At 48.1% G+C, this 19,560-nt stretch overlaps 1 pseudogene; it reads left to right on the top strand.

Annotated features, from left to right (window-relative positions):
* The first annotated feature begins 18,422 nt into the window (after positions 1-18,422).
* LOC105865008 (small ribosomal subunit protein eS26 pseudogene) lies at positions 18,423-18,833 on the top strand (annotated as a pseudogene).
* The last annotated feature ends 727 nt before the right edge of the window (positions 18,834-19,560 follow it).

Genomic DNA, 19,560 nt, shown 5'->3' with positions numbered 1-19,560 from the left:
GCACAGACTGTCCCTCGGCGACACCTGGATTCTGGAGAAGCCTGTTCCAACCACAGCACCTGTATTGCCTGACACTGATTCCTCTTTCTCTTTTGTTGCTTTGTCTTCTCATCTGATATATTTTTGCCCAGCTGTTCATTTTTACGCTTTTCACCTACCTTTTGCTTTGAGTTTGCCTTTTAAGAACTGAAAATGGCTACATTTTTGAAAATCTGTTCTGAGTCTTGTTTTATAAATCATGGGATTTAAATAATTCTCTTTCGCTCATTCTTGCCATGGGGTTTCATACTTCTGTCTTTGGAGGCCGACTGTGTTTCCCTTCATTTCCTATCTTTTAGAATTATATATAATATTTCATATATAATATAATATTAATGTTAATGTAAAATGTTAATATAATGCTTAATATTAATACGTATGTATTTATATGTAGATTTTTTTCTTTCTATTGTATTTGAAAGAAGAGACATTTTGTTTTTAAACTCAATTAGCCTTTACTTTTAGGTCTACAAAGTTTTATATATACTTTTATCTTTATTTAATCATAAAAAAATAAATAACTTTTGATTATGATTTATTCAGGGGAAGAACTGCCACCACCTCCTTTCATACCCTGATTTTTGTTAATACAATTTAATGTCATAGACGCAGAGTGTTCTTATAATTCCATTTTTTTGCTTATTTATTGCAGAAATCTTCTTTTGCAAAAATTGGTCAAGGCCTTTACGCGCAGAGCAGCAACAGGGTTTCCGGCAATGACTTGTGCGTCTCAGTGCGACTGCATCCGCAGAGCAGTGGATTTTCCTTCTGTTATTGTAGGTTCAGGGGAGGGGGCGCTTGCTCATTTTCCCCTCTCTCTCCCTCCTCCCTCCATCCTCTTCTTCTTTCGGTAACGTCATGGCCAATTTTAATGAAAAGCTGTGGACGACTTATCAGGCACAGCTGAGATGTCAAAATATCCAAAGGCAAGAGCTAGTTTTTTTTTTCAGATCATGAAACTGTAACACTCAAGGAGCATCATCCTCTCTGAGTTCAGGGTCTTTCCTGGAAACATTAAGGGCACCACCTTTGGAACCCAGAGGACTTGCCTTATAAACGTGAACAAGCTACTCTCTGGGCCTCAGCTTCTTCTGTGAAACAGTGACGCTCACAGAAACCTTGCGAGGAAGGCGTGACTATCCATGGGAAGGGCCTGTAAGGCGGGCGCCGGGATGCAGGCACCGGGATGCAGGCACCGGGATGCAGGCGCCGGGACGCAGGCACAGCAAGTGCCCCCAGCTGAGCTGAGCGGGCGTCTGCACGAGACCACCTGCCCTGTGGTATTCTCAGTTCTCCCTTGACATCACTGCGATGCTTAAGGGGCGTGGCTCAAGGGTTGGGGAGAAGGTTTTTGGAAGCCAATAGCTTCTCTCTCTCTCTCTCCCCCCCTCGCCCATCACGATTATATTGTGTGCTGTTTCCTCCCTCTAGTGGTGCAATTGAGCACCTTCACTTCGAGAACAGAGTCCTGCTCAGGGCTCTGGATACTCGTGGTCACACAGAGTGGAATAACAGACATTGGAGACTCCAAAGGTGGGAGGGTAAGAGGCGGATGAGGGAGGAAAAATCAACTATTGGTACAATGTACACTGTCCGCGTGATGTGTGCACTAAAAAGCCCAGTCTTCACCCCTATACGATATATCCATGTAACAAAATTGCAATTGTACCCCCTAAAGCTATTGGGGAAAAAATGTGAAAAACTGTCCTGAAAGTATCCAACCACCATGTAGTATGAAAAATTATATTAACAGTGGCTTGGGCTTTCCCGCCGGCCCTCAAGTATAACAGTCACGGAATGGGCTCCTCTATCTGTTCTCCCCCCAGCCAGGGAGGCGGTTTGCACCCTTCTCTCTTGGGGTCCTGAAGACATGGAAACACTTTGGAGAATGTCGAGATTGAGGAGTGTGCTAGGACACAGTCTTACAAGAAAGAATTGGAGGATTTTATACGTGTGTGCATATATCTTTGACCTTAAAACCCTATTAATTTTTCATTGCCCTTTTCCACACTCAGTATACTCATCTTTGCAAGTGTCTTATACTTCCTTCCAAGAGGATTAGAAATCACTCGCAAGTGATTTAGTTAATCTTCCTAATCCTGTTAAAAATAGCCATAATTTGTTGAAATATATGAAAGTTGAGTACTAAATTTGGTGAAATATATGAAAGTTGAGTACTAAATTAGAGTTTGCCTGATTCACTTACTGCGTTTTAAACCCAAGGATATGGGAAGATGTCTTCATGCTGCCATTTAAAATTCCTGGCGGTGACCTTGAACCTGCCCTCTGGAGCTGAGGTTTGAGTCTGACTGAGAGGTGACCCCAGCGAGTGTGTTTCCCAAGACCAGGGCAGCCTCCCTGCTGGTGGTGTTAGGTTGTAGGAGTTCAGGTGAAAATGTTCCATGTCGTGTTGTCTCAGTAATGTTTGTGAGGATAAAATAATTAAGACCGTGTCTTTATAGATGATTCCCACCTGCATCTGAAAAAAACAAAACTTCCTCATTTCTAATCATCCTAAGGAAATGAGAGAGTCTTAGAGCCTTGTCTACCCACCGCCTGCTCGGGTGGCTCCTTTGAGAGCACCACTGACTGAGGGTGGGCAGCGCCCAGCCAAATCCGTCAGGATGCTTCTGTTTGCAAGACACAAAACTGAATGAAACAGAACCAGCATGATCTGAATGATCAGGGATGGGACGCCGTTGGCTCGGTGTCACCGTCTCTGCATCATCACGAGAGAGGATGGGCGGAGAAGCCATTTAAGCAGCCAGCAGTGTGGACTGCTGGGACCCAGGCTGGCGTCCCTGGCCCCAGGGGAGCTGGCTTCCTTCTCTCCCCAGCCCCCCCCCCCAGGCCACAGTGCTAACGATGAGCACAGGTGACAGCGTGGCAGTGAAACCCTTCCATTTCTTTTCTAAACAAAGCAGACTTCACTCGAGTCAGCAGGGGAAGCACAGACCAAAGCCCCTGAGAAGCCCCGGCTCAGGGGACCCCTTTATAGCAAAGTCTTTTTCTTCTTTGTGGCATCGCTCTTGCTGCGGCACAAACTCCTCCTGGTCCCTTCCTGGCCCTTCCTGGGCAGCACCGTCCCCTTAGCTGATGCTTAGTGACGTGCTCGTGGTTTCTCTCCGCTGCGGCTGTTATCACAGAGGGAGGGGCCGTGGGGTGAGCAAGGCAGCCCCTCCTGTGGGCCCCCCAGCAGGTGGCCGAGCTCAGAGCTGCCAGCTTTCTCTCCTTCCTCGCTCCCACCCCAAAAGGTCAGTTTCTCTCTCCTCGAGGTCTGTTTGATCTGCAAATTTCCTTCTGAATTTAATAATGTGATTCCTCGATGCCTTTCTTTCTTCCTTGCAATCAATCCTGCCCCGCAAGAAACAGCAGTGAAAAGCCCAGAGGCGACAAGCTTTGGGCCAGCTCTGGGCAAGCTGGCCAGTGCCACAGGCTGTGGCCACTCTGTACACCAATTGCCCGGGTGTTTCGTGACAGCAAGTGCCGGCCAGCCTGCCCAGGACCACCGGCATGTCCAAATGGAAACGGGAGAGGAGCTTGTTGGGTTATTCAAGTGCTAGGCAGATACCCACAAATGTCCACTGTATCTCCCCCTTCCAGAACATTTCCTGTGATGCGAACCTCACTGCCTTGGAAGGTGCCCTCTCCATGGGGGGTTGATTTTCACTGGCACGGGCTGGGGAAACTTCCCAGCCTTCCCAGGTTCAAATCCCAGCTCCATCCACTAGCAGCCCCCGGTATTGGGCAAATTTCTTAACTGCTCTGGCCTCAGCTGCCTCCTCTGTGAAATGGGAACAATAATGGCTCCCACTTCATAGCATTGTAGTGAGAATTAGACGTAGTAACACACTTAGTAAAGCTATGTCTTGCTCATATTTATCCTCAAATGTTGCTCCTCCTAGCCTTCAGCGCCAGTCCTGTTTCCACCACACGGAGACACAGCTCGGCCTACCCCTGCGTCTACACTTCAGGCATTGGATGGCAGCTCTCTCATCTCCCTTGATTCTTCTCCAGGCCAAATTCCCCACCTCTTCAATGTCTCCTGACCTTGTTTCCTCCTCCTTGGGCCACCCTGTCTCACCTCCTTGTCCCACCTCGAACCAACCCATCCTCCCCCCTGCACTGCTCACCCTCCCCTCCATGTGCCTTTCCTTCCGGGGCCCTAGTCCTGCACCAGAAGTCCCCTCCCCAGAACCCGTCCCCACTGCTGGATGGCACCTGCTCTCCTTGGCCAGATTTAGACAGCCCCTCCTCCAGGAAAGCCAGGTCTCTCAACACTACTGAGGGCCACCCACCACCACTGTCCTTCTTGTTTGATCAGCTCTTATCTGCTGGTCACCTCTCCAACGTGAGCTCCAGGGGCAGGAAGGCCGTCCTCCTCACCACGCCCCTCGGCTGTCCACAGCATTAAGACATGTCAGACAAGCACAGGAAAGGTTAGTGGGATGAAAAAAGGAAGGAAGAACAGAGCCATTCCCAATGCACTACGTGTGGTCTGGCAAGTACAGAGAAAGCATCAATTCCCCTGTGCTGAGCGTTGCTGGGCCCACCTGGAAGGACAATGGAAGGACTGAGCTCTCCGGTGGGCTGATGAGTAAAGGCGCCTCCTAGCACACGCACATACAGAGAGGCAGACGGGTCTTTCTAAAATGCCTGTCACCTGTTATTTTTCATCAGTTGTAACAGGGAGGAAATATTTGCAACAGAAGAAGCAACAATGGCGCTGATCATTTGTTCAAATCTGCAAACCTTATAAACACTCTGGGTGGACTGTAAAATGTTTTAAACTGTTCAAGAAAGAATCTCAGAGAGGTTTGGTGAAGGGCTTTTAGAATACGATGTTTGATATTTGGAGATATACATAGGCAAATGGGACGACTAAGTAGAACAGGGAAAGAAAGTGAAGGTAAGATTCAAGGATACAGACGTTCAAAGTGGCCAAGAAATGTATTTTAAACCATCCTATGTAAGAGCAGTGTAACCTGCGCCCCACACACATGCACACAGACACTCTCCCGCTCTGTCTCTCTCTCTCTCCCACACACACATGTACACACACACAGGTACACACACACAAGATAACTAGTATAATATAATTGACTAATGATGAGTATTACTTTTACAGCCAGTAATGAAATAATTGCACAGTATAGACTCATTATAACCCTCCTTCCTTATTTCCTGCACCTCACTTGTTTAGGTGAAGAGTGGAGAGAGATAGGACCTTCCCCGCATCCTAGTGGGAGAGGCTAATCATTGATAAAAACCTATCTGAATATTACGCAGATCAATCTTGCTAAGTGTGAAGCTTAGTCTAGTATGAGTCAGCCACTGTGCTTCTGTCCTCAGGGCTCCAAAACTTCTAAATACCTGCATGTGAAGAGGGTGGGATGCAAATGAGAAAGATCCTTTGAAAATTAAGTGAAAATGTGAGGAATTATCCCCTCTTCTAGATTAAAAAAAAATTAGGTTTTTTTTTCAAACTTACCATATTTTGGAATTCACTAGAGTCTACACAGTGTTTCACTAAAGAAAATTGGTGAGAAATATAGAAATGCACTGTGAAAAGTCAGAAAATATAGACAAACAAAAGCCCACAAGAGTACTTAAATATTATGATTTAAAAATATATTTTATCATCACCTTTCAGAATATTTTCACTCCCTTGCACGTGCAGATACTCAGGAGACACTTGTTGTTTATCAGAGCATCAGAAGGCTGTTCTGGAGCGAGTCTTCTGGCCTGAAGGGACCCTGGGCGTCCTCTGCGTCAGTAACCCCTGGTCTGTTCAGAGGAGTTTTTAGCAGTGCAGTTCTGAGTCTAGTCGGAACCACCACACAGCTCTCTGTGAGTGTGCGTGTGTACGTGATTGTGTGTCTGTGTGTGTGACATAGTGTCTGTGTGTGTGATAGTGTCTGTGTGTGTGTGAGATAGTGTCTGTGTGTGTGATAGTGTCTGTGTGTGTGTGAGATAGTGTCTGTGTGTGTGTGAGATAGTGTCTGTGTGATAGTGTCTGTGTGTGTGATAGTGTCTGTGTGTGTGATAGTGTCTGTGTGTGTGTGAGATAGTGTCTGTGTGTCTGATAGTGTCTGTGTGTGTGTGAGATAGTGTCTGTGTGTGTGTGAGATAGTGTCTGTGTGATAGTGTCTGTGTGTGTGATAGTGTCTGTGTGTGGAAGAGTGTGTGTGTATGTGTGAAATAGTGTCTCTGTGTGTCTGTGTGTTAGTGTCTGTGTGTGAGACAGTGTGTGTGTGAGAGAGTGTCTGTGTGTGTGTGAAATAGTGTCTGTGTGTGTAGAGTGTGTGTGTGAGATAGTGTGAGATACTGTGAGAGTGTGTGTGTCTGTGTGGTAGTGTCTGTGTGTGTTTGTGTGTGAGATAGTGTCTGTGTGTGAAATAGTGTCTGTGTATGTGTAGAGTGTGTGTGTGAGATAGTGTCTGTGTGTGAGATAGTGTGAGATACTGTGAGAGTGTGTGTGTCTGTGTGGTAGTGTCTGTGTGTGTTTGTGTGTAAGATAGTGTCTGTGTGTGAAATAGTGTCTGTGTATGTGTAGAGTGTGTGTGTGAGATAGTGTCTGTGTGTGAGATAGTGTGAGATACTGTGAGAGTGTGTGTGTCTGTGTGTGATAGTGTCTGTGTGTGTTTGTGTGTGAGATAGTGTCTGTGTGTGTGTTTATGTGTGTGATAGTGTCTGTGTGTGTGAATGTGTGTGTGTGAGATAGTGTCTGTGTGTGTGAATGTGTGTGTGTGAGATAGTGTCTGTGTGTCTGTGTGTGTGTGTGATAGTATCTGTGTGTGAGAGATTGTGTGTGTGAGATAGTGTCTGTGTGTGTGATAGTGTCTGTGTGTATGTGTGAAATAGTGTCTGTCTGTGTAGAGTATTGTGTGAGATAGTGTCTGTGTGTGAGATAGGATCTGTGTGTGTCTCTGTGTGTGATGGTGTCTGTGTGTGGGTGAGAGAGTGTATGTATGAGATAGTGTCTGTGTGTGAGAGAGTGTATGTGTGAGATAGTGTCTGTGTGTGTATGTGTGAAATAGTGTCTGTGTGTGTAGTGTGTGAGAGAGTGTCAGTGTGTGTGACAGTGTGTGTGTGTGAGATAGTGTCTGTGTGTGAGATAGTATCTGTGAGAGTGTGTGTGTCTGTGTGTGATAGTGTCTGTGTGTGTCTCTGTGTGATGGTGTCTGTGTGTGAGATAGGATCTGTGTGTGTCTCTGTGTGTGATGGTGTCTGTGTGTGGGTGAGAGTGTGTGTGAGATAGTGTCTGTGTGTGAGAGAGTGTCAGTTGTGTGACAGTGTGTGTGCGTGTGAGATAGTGTGTAATATGGAAACTGGGAACACAATAGTTCTTAATCAAAGTCAACCCATTTAGTTTTAAAACACTGTACGAGTTCGCTTACATTTTGTTTGACCGCGTGTTAGAATAAGGTCACGGTGGGCCCGCGCGCGCCACTGGGGCAGGAACGCAGCCACAGCGCGCAGCCCAGGCAGTGACCGGCGGCCGGGCGGGCCTCCCCGCAGACTCGCCCCGCGGGGCCCGGCTCCTGCGTGCTCCCCCCCCCCAGCACCAGGGGGCAGGCCCCCAGTGGAGGGAGCCCGGCTGGTCTGGGCGGCGTGGCTCTGTGGGGAGATCTGCCTTCCACGCGGGTAGACGCCGTCTCGGTTCTCTTGGCGACCCGCTCGGCATCCCAGACCAAAAAGCCACATCCAGAAACTGAAATTCTGTTGAACAGTCAGGAGGCGCGGAGACTGTGGTTCATTCATTCATTCACTCAGTCACTGGCCCCACAAATGTGAGTGGCAGACCGCCAAGCGCCACGCGGGACACCGCGCACGCGGCGAGTGCGGGGTTAGCGTTAGCGCCACGCGGGACACCGCGCACGCGGCGAGTGGGGCGTTAACCTTGGTCTCCAGGAGCCCACATACGTCAGGGGATCGTGGCCCAGGGACAGTGAGCACATGAAGTCAATCACGCGCGCTGCTCAGCAGAGAGGCTCTGCCTCAATGGAGTTTTGTTTGTTTTTGAGACAGAGTCTCGCTTTGTTGCCCAGGCTAGAGTGAGTCCCTTGGCGTCAGCCTAGCTCACAGCAACCTCAAACTCCTGGGCGATCCTCCTGCCTCAGCCTCCCAGGTAGCTGGGACTACAGGCATGGGCCACCATGCCTGGCTAATTTTTTCTACATATATTAGTTGGCCAATTAATTTCTTTCTATTTATAGTAGAGACGGGGTCTCACTCTTGCTCAGGCTGGTTTCGAACTCCTGACCTGGAGCAATCCGCCCGCCTTGGCCTCCCAGAGTGCTAGGATTACAGGCATGAGCCACCGCGCCCGGCCTTGGCGGAGTTTTGAAAAGTGAGTTTCACCTTCCAGGAAGGCATGGACAAGCACACAGAGGAAAGGGGTTTCCATTACACTACAAACAAATTCCTCATCATCTCAGCACACTCTCTGGCCTGCTACCTGCTGTTCCTGGGCCCGTCGGGCCCTCTTCACCTGCCTTCCCAAGTGAGTACTGGGCCACCTGCCCAGGACACACCTTGGTGACTTCCCACATGGCTCATTTTTTCCACCCTGTCCACGTCCATCTTCCTATTCTCCTATGAACGACCCTGGTTAGCACATCGTTATACTTAAGACAAGTTGCCAGGATACAGTGTTCTGCAGGTCTCCTCTGTTCATCCTCTGTCACCCTCACAAGAGCAGAGATCCCACAGGTGCAGAGTCTTTGCTGGCCAATGAGTCTCCAGCATCTAGAGAACTTCCCTGGCACATAGTAAGTGCTCAGTAAGTACCTGTTCAGTAAGACGGTTGTATGTGCCTACGGACTGTTGAATAAATAAAGGCAGAGTGGTATGGAATAGCCTAGAAAGCACAAAGGTGTGGTGTGGATGGCCCACTGGGAGTAGGTGAGAGGGAGGAGGCGTAGGAGCGAGCCAGGGCAACTGTCCCTGGTCAGATGCCTTGAAGGGCCACCCTGACTTGGTCAGAAGTTGCAGCCACGCACACAAGGAGCACCTGGTCACACAGGGTGTGGGCACTCGGTGTCCAGAGCTATTAATATGATACTTGGCCCTGCTTGTCAATCCCTGTCAGCTGACCTTGTTACCCATCTCCTCGACTTGGCTTTTTAGAGGACACATTACCCACCATTGATGGCATCTCACCGTGGTTTCTCCTCTGACTGTCCCCCCAACTATCGTCCCCACCTTTGGGGCCTGAAGGTGGGGATGAATTATTTATCATTATTCTTCAATCAGACGTCATACCTGGGACATCACCTCCACAGACCACCATGAAAAGTGCACAATGTCGAGAAATACCCAAAGCCTTGATTGGAGAAGCTCCTGCCCATCCCTCCAGCCCCACTTTGTTCACAGGACAGAACTGCTGAGGAGGGCGCTGACATTTCCTGGAGTGTGTGACAAGGGCCCTTGATCTCATTTAGTTCAGTGACCCTAACAGGCTCTGCTTAAGTTTCTCCGGGAGAGTTTCCTCCACTAAGAGGTGACAAAGAGACATCATTCTGTCTTCCAAAAAGGCTGCAGAACATCATGATACGATTGAATCCTTAAGAAGTCCCTGGCATGCGTTTTCCACCGTCACGTGTTCATGCCTGGAAATCCCGGACTGTCTTCAGGTGCAGCGTCCTGGCTGCACGAACATCTCCTCTCGAACGCGCCACAGAATGATCTGGGGAACCACCGACTGATTTGAAAGTAGTGATGCCTGGTGCCTGGCAGACCCTAGCACCAACGTGGCGGAACCAACAGGAAGCAGGGCAGTCCCTGATAGATGGCATTCGTCACTGACACTCATGTGTGACTAAGACCATTAAAAAGGAGCCGTGTCAGCAGAACCAGGGAGAACTCCTTTAGATGGTGAGATCTGTAGCGAGATGAGTGTCACTGGTGTGCTTTGGGACAAAACTATTTTTTAAATCTCCATTATCGCGTCTCTGTCTGGCTACTGAGAAACGAGTGTATTAATTGCTAACCAGTTTGACGGAAAGAGACTGTCTTGATAAAGAGTGCGTTGATGTCTGCCATTGTTTAGAGCAGTCACACGCCGGGCAAAAGTCAGCAAGGTTTGGGATGAAATTAGAACAGGAACAAAACCCAGTTATTTTTTTTAAGATACTCTAAAACACTCAGAATATATTTTCACCTTATGGAATACAGGAATATATTATCTAAAAGGCGATAAGAGTATGTTAAGATTTTAGATTTTGCCCCAAATAAAGATTTTAATAAGATTATAACTACTCATATTAAGTTAGCGTTTATCACGTGCTACATGATGCATCCAACAAGCACAAATGGGAAGGAAGCTGAGTTCAGGGAAGTTTCACTGTTCACCTGAGAGGGAGCGTCACGGCGGGTCCTACAAGCAAGTGCACCTGTGCCCAGGTGCGCACTGTCAACTAGCCACGAGACCTGCTCAGGGACGGGCACCAGGAGCCAGCAGAGGGGCCCGGGAACACGTGGTGGGCTTGCCCGGCAGGACTAAGTCTTATTTTGAAGAAGAGTCCTTCAGTTTTATTGCTGATCAGCCCATGTTTGATATTTTTTTTTAAGTTTAAAATTAATTTTTAAATTTAAAAATAAAAAATTATATATATTTATAGTGTACAACATGATGGTTTTTTTAAAACTTTTAATTGACAAATAATAATTGTATGTGTTTATAGGATACAATGTGATGTATTAATCTATGTATACACTGTAGCAAGATTAAATTAAGCTAATTAACATATCCATCACCTCACCTACATAGCATTTTTTCTGTGTGTGGTGAGAATGTTTAAAATCTACATTTTTACTAATTTTGAAATACACAATGCGTTATTACGGTCACCACGCGGTGCAATGGATCCCCAAAGCTATTCCCCGTAAGTGAAGCTTTATGTCCTTTGACCAGGTCCCTCCATCCCCACCCCACCCCAGCCTCTGGAAACCACCATCCTACTTTCTGCTTCCATGAATTCACTCTTTTTTATCCCACGCATCAGTGAGATTACCTAGCGTTTGTCTTTCTGTACCTGCCTGTTTCACTTACCAGTGTCCTCCAGGCTCTCCCACGTTGTTGCAAACGACAGGATTTCCTTCTTTCTTCAGGCCGAATAGCATCCACTGTGGGTATACACGTTCCCCTTTCCCGTCCATCTACCGATGGGCACTTAGGTGCCATGTCTTGGCCATTGTGGATAACCCTGCAATAAACATGGGGGTGCAGACACCTCTTCAATATACTGATCTCATTTCCTCTGGGCACGCACCCACTAGTGGATTGCTGGATCATATGGTGGTGCTATTTTTAATTTTTTGAGGCATCTTCATACTGTTTTCCGTAATGGCTGTACCTTTCCACCAACAGTGTGCAAGCGTTCCCTTTTCTGGCTACCACGGAGTCTCTTTTCAGATTCAAAACTCATACTTCACAGGGAAAATTTACTTGATCTTTCTGGATCTCTGCGTCCCATTAAGTCAGTCTATTAGTATTAGTCGTAACCATAGTATTGAATGGTGTTTTGTGAAAATTAAATAAAATAACACAATATTATCTCAGAGACATGGCTGAAATATAGTAAGTGCAAAAAGTATTAGCTCTACTTTTTTAGTTCAAGTTGCAGGTATAAAAGGGTTTTACACAGAGACCAGACAGTTGTCAGCTCACTGTGGCTGCAGAACTGAGACTGGGTTGGAGGCGCTAACCTAAAGGGGAAACCAGAGATAGATTCCAGTGAGAGGGACCAAGATGAGGGCATTGCGATGAATGGCAGTGGACAGATTTAAGAGACTTTCAGAAGTCACCTTAATTTATAATAGACATAGCAAATGTTGTGGTTCCTGACATGTCTGAAATTAATCATTAATCCATTTCTTGGGAAAGTGAAGTAATACAGCTCAATTTGTCTTGTCATAGAGGAAGGGCCTCCTGTCTCCTTTCTACTTTAATGCAGATTTGTTCCTTTGAAGGAGTGACGTGGACTGCACTATCATCCCCAAGTATTTACCTTTCTGTAAGAGGGCTGCCATCCCCACCCATCGATGCGGGGCCTGGCAACGTGACTTGCTTTGATGGAGACACACACATGCTTTTTACCAATCCTCTGGATCTGCTCCTTCCTCCAAGGAACCAAGAAGGGGCTGCTTCCTTAGGCATCTCAGGATGGGCAAGAATGGAGCCAGAGCACTACAGCCAACCCACATGTAATTACATGAGAAATAACTCTCTGTCCTTGTAAGTCCTGCAATGTGAGGGGCTGCTCGTTACACAGCAGAACCTAGTGATAGCTAACTGATGCAAGGGGAAACTGTTATTCCCCTGGCTTCCTATTTCCTGTTCCCTCTATCAGTTCAGAAGGAGCACCCACAAACTCTCTCTCTCTCTCTCTCTCTCTCTCTGACACACACACACACACACAAACACACACACACACACACACACACACACACACACACTTTATACCTTCCCCAAAGGAAGGCTCAATGACTAGTCTGAGGGACTAGTCTAGGGGAAGCCTAACACCCCCTGGAAAGTCAGCCATGGCTGTAGCTACTCCGTGGGACCAAGGGCATCACGGGCGTCAGTTTCTGCAGCAAACAGACCCAGTAAGTTCTTCTCGTGCCAGACACAATCAGATCTTTGCTCTCTTTGTTCCGTCTTTGCTGCCTGTGCCTGAAGAACTGATTAGGGTAATAAAGTCTCAAGTTCTGGGTTGAAAGGGATGTTGGAGCTGTCTAATGCAGCTTCATCAGTAATGTCTACACAACTCTCGGGCTCGTGTGTCTGCTCAGTCAACATAAAACTGGGAAAAGTGTGTTTGTTTAATTAGTACTCTCCAGCACTTTCCTGAAGATGAAAGCCCAGGTTTGATTTTTTTCAAAAGTTATCTCTGTGATCTCCCTAAATTAGGAATCAGAATGCAAATGAATCTCCTCTGAGTGGTCCTAACCACCCCGCCCCTCGGTCAGGCTGCAAATTGATTTGTTCAGCACGTTTTGGAAAGCGTTACTAAATGCCTCTGACCTCTGAATCTCACACCAAAGGCTGTTTGGGCTAACTGAAAACAACGCAGTGAAATCAACTCCGGGGACTAAAGATGTTATTTGAATCCTGGCCTTGCTGGCAGCTGGCAGTGTGACCTGGCAGTCTTGCTGGTGAGCTCAGAGCCTCGCTTTATACACCTGCAAATGGGGCTAAGGGCAGTCCCTACACCCCTGGGGTGCTGTAGGTTTCGAACAAGGTGGTGTTTGTGAGTGCACTTGAAGGATGCGCCCAGCACAGGGAGGTGACCTGAGGATGGGCGTGGGGGACGCTCGGGGCATGGAATCATGCAGATGAGTCTGTTTTTCATAGACATGTCACTCTGGGCCTAGGTTGTCATCTCTAAGGCAGGAATAATAGCTATTGGGGGAATTCAGGCCCGGCGCCGTGGTTCACACCTGTAATCCTAGCACTCTGGGAGGCCGAGGCAGGAGGATCGCTTGAGGTCAGGAGTTCAAAACCAGCCTGAGCAAGAGCGAGACCCCGTCTCTACTGTAAATAAAAAGAAAATTAATTGGCCAACTAAAAATATATAGAAAAAATTAGCCAGGCATGGTGGCGCATGCCTGTAGTCCCAGCTACTCGGGAGGCTGAGGCAGGAGGATCGCTTGAGCCCAGAAGTTTGAGGTTGCTCTGAGCTAGGGTGATGCCACGGCACTCACTCTAGCCTGGGCAACAAAGTGAGACTCTGTCTCAAAAAAACCCAAAAAACAGTTATTGGAAGAATTCAACAGCATTTCCCATGTGAAAACTAGACCACAGTAGGTGCACGCTTTAAAATCTCTGCCCCTTCCTTATGACCAGTGAGAAAGTAAAACGAAGGCTGTTTGGCAAAGTTATGGATGAAAGGGTCACAGAATAAGACTAGGAACCATCCTTGAAGAATGGACAGTCGTATAGACCAGGGTCAGCAAACTACAGCCCCTGAGCCTGTTTTTGTGAGTGGCTTTAGTGGGACCGGCCGTGCCCATCTGTAGACGTATTACCGCTGGCCGCTTTCACATTGCGATGACTGAGCTGAGTTTTGGAAGCGATCCTATGGCCCTCGGAGCCTAAAATATTCGCTGTCTGATCTTTCTGGGGAAAGTGTGCTGACCCTGCTGTGGGTACGTGGAAGGAGAGACGCTTGCTCTGCAGGAGCAGAGGAGCCCACGGTGGAGGGGCAGTGAGAAGCGCAGTCGGACTGAAGCTCCCGAGGGCAGGAGGGGTGGGGAAGCAGCAGGACAGGCAGAATCACGAGGTGCCCTCTTGGGCCATGGGGAGCCACGGAGGGTTGTGGAGCAGGGCAGGGATGGTGTTTGCTGTCAACTCAGTGCCATTCTTAGAGGGGCTGAACACAGACCATCCGTTTCTCAGTCCGACGGGGGGTTTTCATTTCAACGTGAACAGACAACAGATGGGAAGCCTGCAAAGCAGTTGCTTGTTTGCAATGGGGTGTCGGCTTAAAGAGGAGCAGCTGTGATTTGTTTCCCTACTTGCTGGTGTGGGCGTCGTCTCCCGTGGCAGTGTAAGCAATGACACTGGTGATGGCAAAACTCACAGTTGGCTGTAGAGCGGCACTTCCCAGCGTGCACAGCCCACGGCGGGAACAGGCGCGTCACCCGAAAGGCGCCCTCCCCGCTCTACTGCCTCCCGGAAACACGGCAACAGATCAACCGGGGCCAGTCGGGTTTTGTCCTGCAGGGCTTCTCGGAATCCGGAATGCACCGTTACGTATTCTGACTTTCCTAGAGGGGATGTGGGATGCTGTATCTCTCAGATTTCCTTCAGCGCGTGTGTAAGACACTTACCAATAACCATCCCATGGAGCATCTTCATTCTGAGAAATACATTTTGGAAGGGCCGGCCCCCCAGGCTTTCTAGAGAGCTCAACAATAACACGCTTGGATGGTGTTGGGGGGGGGGTTACCGTATCCAGAGACATTGTGATGTCTCTGTCATATGACACGGACTAGCTGGCGCCAGGTCTTCTACAGAGCTTTGCGGTTTTCCAGATAATTTATGTACATGTTGATTTCTGCATTTGCAAGTGGATTCCGCTTGATTAGCAATTTAAATGGAAATTTTCTGAACACTGTGAATTGGCACCTGATTTGCATTTCTTGTCAATTATCTGTGGACCTAGCTCATGGCCCTGAAAATATTCCAGCTGCAGTCACATGCCAGGAGGCCTGACGCTGTTTGGGGGATAAAGTGATCGATCGGTGGACATCTTAGTTACTCTAATCTGAAGGTCACAGAGACTTCCCGCGTGTCAAACTGACTTGACAAGACATGCTGCAGTTGGGTTCCAACCAGCTCAGGACAGCCCTTCTGGGCAGGGGTCTCGAACCAAAGCCCCTCCAGATGAAGCACTGTCCCTGTCTGTCCTGCCTGTCCTATGAGTGCGTCTCCAACACACTCTGCTTTCTGATCTATTCCACAGAACCACTCGGTGTAGTCTGAAACCCTCCTTGTCGTAGAGGGTTGCACCTCCCGCCTTTCCCCAGCTGTTCAGTAGAACCCATGTTCTCCCCACAGCAGCCTCCGGGGGCAGCCTCCTCAGAGCGCCCACCCTTAGAGCAAGGCCCCAGGCACCTGTGCCCAGCCTCTGCCATCCTGCCAGCTATCAGCAGCCAGGAGAACCCGCTTAGGCTCTGCAGGCTGCCGTGGTCTCCTCCCTGGAGTCACCGCAGGCCCCAGGGGCTGCAGCTGTGTTTCATTGTCCTCAATTTCGTCTGTACAGATTTGCAGAGCTGGGGACGTGGGGAGGGCTTGCTCATGGACGGAGAAGTCTGTGACCTGAGGAACGAGAGCTGAAAGCCCTGTTCTGAAGATGGTCTGAGCCGCCGAAGGGAGGAGCGGAAGGGGAGGGGCAGGAGGAGCTTCCCAGGGTCTGTCCCAGCGGCCAGTGCTGCAGGCGTGAGCTGCAGATGCAGGGCATGAGGTCTTCATCTGCAGTTGCAAAGAGAAGCTCAGAGTCCCTGGGGAAAAGATTGTTTCTTCCAACCCCACTGTCCTTCCAGTTCCTGGGCTGAGCTCCTGCCTCTGTGGGTGGCCAGCGTTTTGCTTCCCCTCGGGCTCCTGGGGCCCTGTCGGTGGCCAAACCCCCCAAGGCAGAAGTGGGGATCGCAGAGCTCCAACCACACAGCTGGGCTCTGCAGAGCAGTGTGCAGAAGTGGGTGTGGTGGGGTGGCGCCTGTGTTTTATGTTTACATCCTATTTATTTATTTGTAGTCTTTTGATTCTTTTCCACAATTATCAGGCACCAGTGCACCACTCTGTATTTACAAAAGAATTACTTTAAACCTTTTTTTCACCTAGCTATATATGAACGAAAAACATGCTATTCTGACACATGGAGAAAGCAGACTCATAGAGGATTTGTCTCCTCAGACGAAGGATGCAGTGAGAATTCTTCCCTCTGGGAAATCACCCTGAGAACGCTACTCGGACAAATGCTCTCCGCTAGCCGGGCTCGGAGAAGTTCATTCCCATCCCGCAAGCTCGCGCCTGGTCGTGCTGTGAACCTCCTGAGCATCCCGCAGCTCCGTGGCCATCGTTCCTCCTCTCAGTGCCAGAAGAGGATGCTCGGTTGCCATGGTAACGCCAGGCTGGGAATCAAGGCCAGCCGTCTCCATGAAAACGCCCTGGAGGTGAGGCACATGGTCCGGGACGTGCTCGCACCCTTTTCTCTTAGATGCCCAAACTTGAATTTCCCTGGGGGCGGGTCGGATCCCGTAAGCTGGGAGGCAGTGCTCCCCTGCTATATGCACCCGCTTCTGCTGCGTGTGGGCCGGTTCCATGTCTGCCTTTGTCCCGCACTTTGGTGTTTTCCTTTCTCCTTCATCTTCCTTCCTTCCTTCTCCCTCCCTCTCTTCTTCCCCCTCCCCCCCCACCGCCTCCTTCCTCTCCTTCCTTTTGGAAGAGAAAGACTGAATGGCCATCCCCTCGCCCCGGAAAACCAAGGGTGCCAATGCTTTTCCAGTCACGGATTTGCAGTCTCCAGCACAGCACAGGTGTCTGCGGGTCAGTGGCTTCCGTGAACAGCCGCGAGCGCACAGGTGCTGACACATCAGAGCTGGCAGCTGGGCATGAGCCCTGGGCTCTTTCTTGCTCTGAAAACTCCTCTAACCGCCCCCCTTACTCCCCCGCCCCGGGCATGACTTAGGAGTTTGGATCAGGGCCAGCGGGAGGGACGGAAGCCTGTCCTGCCCCCTGTTAGACAGTGCTGGGAGGGCAGTGCAAGGGGCCAGCCAAGCCACCTGTCCCGGGAGAGTGCAGGCAGGTGCCCATGTGCAGAGACCAGAGGAGGGGGAGGGGAGTCGCTGGTCACACCCATAATCCAACTGGAAGTTTTCAAAACGTCTTCTCCCCCACCCATCCTGGCTCTCCCGGGTCTCCGAACCTCTGAAGTAGAAGTCGCAGGAAGTTCCAGTCGATTAAAGAAACATCCTTCCCACTTCTCTTCAAGGACCCTGACGGGTACAATTAAAATGAGGATGCCAACCTTCAAATTACTGTAGACTATTAAATTAAACAAAACATCGTTTACGTTTGCCAAAAATTTTAAATCTAAGTCCAATCAAAATACCTTAAAAAGAGTAAAAAATAAAGATGACAAAAACAGATCAGATGTATTTTTTTATTATGATAAGTGCACATGGATTAAATTCCTGTTAAAAGGGCAAACATAGATTCATCTTTTTTAAGCCTAAAGATATTCTGCTATAAGACACATCTAAAAATAAAATGACTCAGAAACTTTAAAAACAAAAAATAAGGGAAAGATATATTCGGCAAACATAAGTGAAAAGGATGCAGGAATTGAAATGTTCAAAAAAAGGGCAAAAGAGGATACAGGGAAAAGAATCAAATAGGTCAAAAGACATAATTTTATATTAGTAAAGGATTTGACATAAATAGAAGGGCTCATCCTCATAGAGTTTTACATTTAAATACGTGAGCCATGCAGTGAAGATGTCAAAGGCATAAGGAAAATCGGATGGAAACCAGGCAGTGGAAGCTGTTCCTACACCACTGTCCTACAAGTAGAAAGGACATACATAGGAATATGACAGATTTGAAATTTCTAATTAGTAAACTACCTGTGTAACCACAACCCCAACCCTTTACCTACAAGAATTTACAAAGGAGCATGGATAAACGTGCCGTCTTCTGGCTGCAAAGAGAACTCATCGAATTCCCCAAGGCAGACATTTCACAGGTCACGTTCCCTGACCACCACCGCAGTGGCCTTGCATACGGTGAGGTTAGTAACAAGGGCTAAACAAACAAACAAAACTTATTTGCTAAAAAAGTCGAGTCCGCCCTCTCTGGCATCCTCACTTCCAAGATGACAAAGGAAAGAAGGAACAACGGTCGTGCCAAAAAGGGCCGTGGCCACGTGCAACCCGCTCACGGCATGAACTGCGCCCAGTGCGTGCCTAGAGACAAAGCTACAAAGAATTTCGTCATTCGGAACACAGGGGAGGTCACAGCCGTCGGGGACATTCCTGAAGCGACTGTCTTAGACGCCTGTGTGCTTCCCAAGCCGTCCGTGAAGCTGCGTTCCTGTGCCAGTCGCCGCGAGGTAGTCAGGAATCCTTCCCAGGAAGCCCGCACGGGCCGACACCCCACCCGGTTTAGACCCGCGGGGGCTGCCCCGCGACCTCCACCAAAGCCCATGCAAGGAGTTGGGGCCCTGACGACTGAGGAAAAGCTACCCTTTGGAAAAAAAATAAAATGGAAATTATACTTAATATAGCATGTGCCAGGTGGGGAGGGGCTCTGTGTGTGTTACACCAAACGTTCAAGTGTGAATTGACACATAGTGTTTGCATTGGAGAGAAAGCTTACCCCTGTAAGTTAAACAAAAAAAATTCGTATACTACTTACTGCACCATTAGAAAATACCCTGGGAACCCAGCATAGCAAAATCACTCCTATCTGTATTTTTCCCTTCAATGTGAACTTTATAATTATTTTACCAAATTCTAAAGTGTAATTCCAACGAGATGGTGAAATCTAAAAAATTAATTTGGGAAGAATTAACACGTTTTAAATATTTTTCCCATCCGGTATTCGATATCTCAATCTATCTTTTTTTAACTTTTTTATCCCTCAGTGAAGTTTTACAGCTTTTCTTCACGTAGGTCAATAAATTTTACAAAGCTAACACAATTCCTATGCCAATTGCTTACTAAGACAATGCAAAAAAGGAAACTCTGCACTCATCACATTCACAAATATAGAAGCAAACATCCTAAATAGACTCCTAGCAAAAGAGTTAAGTACTCTATTAAAACAATAGCATATCCAACCCAAATTGAGTTGTCATGGGAATTTTATCACAGGGAATTTATATGAATAAAGTTAATGGTATCCTTTTGTTGTTGCATCACGTGCAAGCAGTCATTTTTTCACTGAATTTGGAGGCTATATCGGTATGTCTGGTCCTGGGGACATGTATGGGTCACTGTACGTTACTCAGG

The sequence above is a fragment of the Microcebus murinus genome, chromosome 8 (assembly GCF_040939455.1).
Source record: "Microcebus murinus isolate Inina chromosome 8, M.murinus_Inina_mat1.0, whole genome shotgun sequence".
In the NCBI taxonomy this organism is placed as follows: Eukaryota; Metazoa; Chordata; class Mammalia; order Primates; family Cheirogaleidae; genus Microcebus; species Microcebus murinus.
The sequence above is the reverse complement of the archived record's forward strand: the minus strand, read 5'-3'. Positions and strand labels throughout refer to the sequence as shown.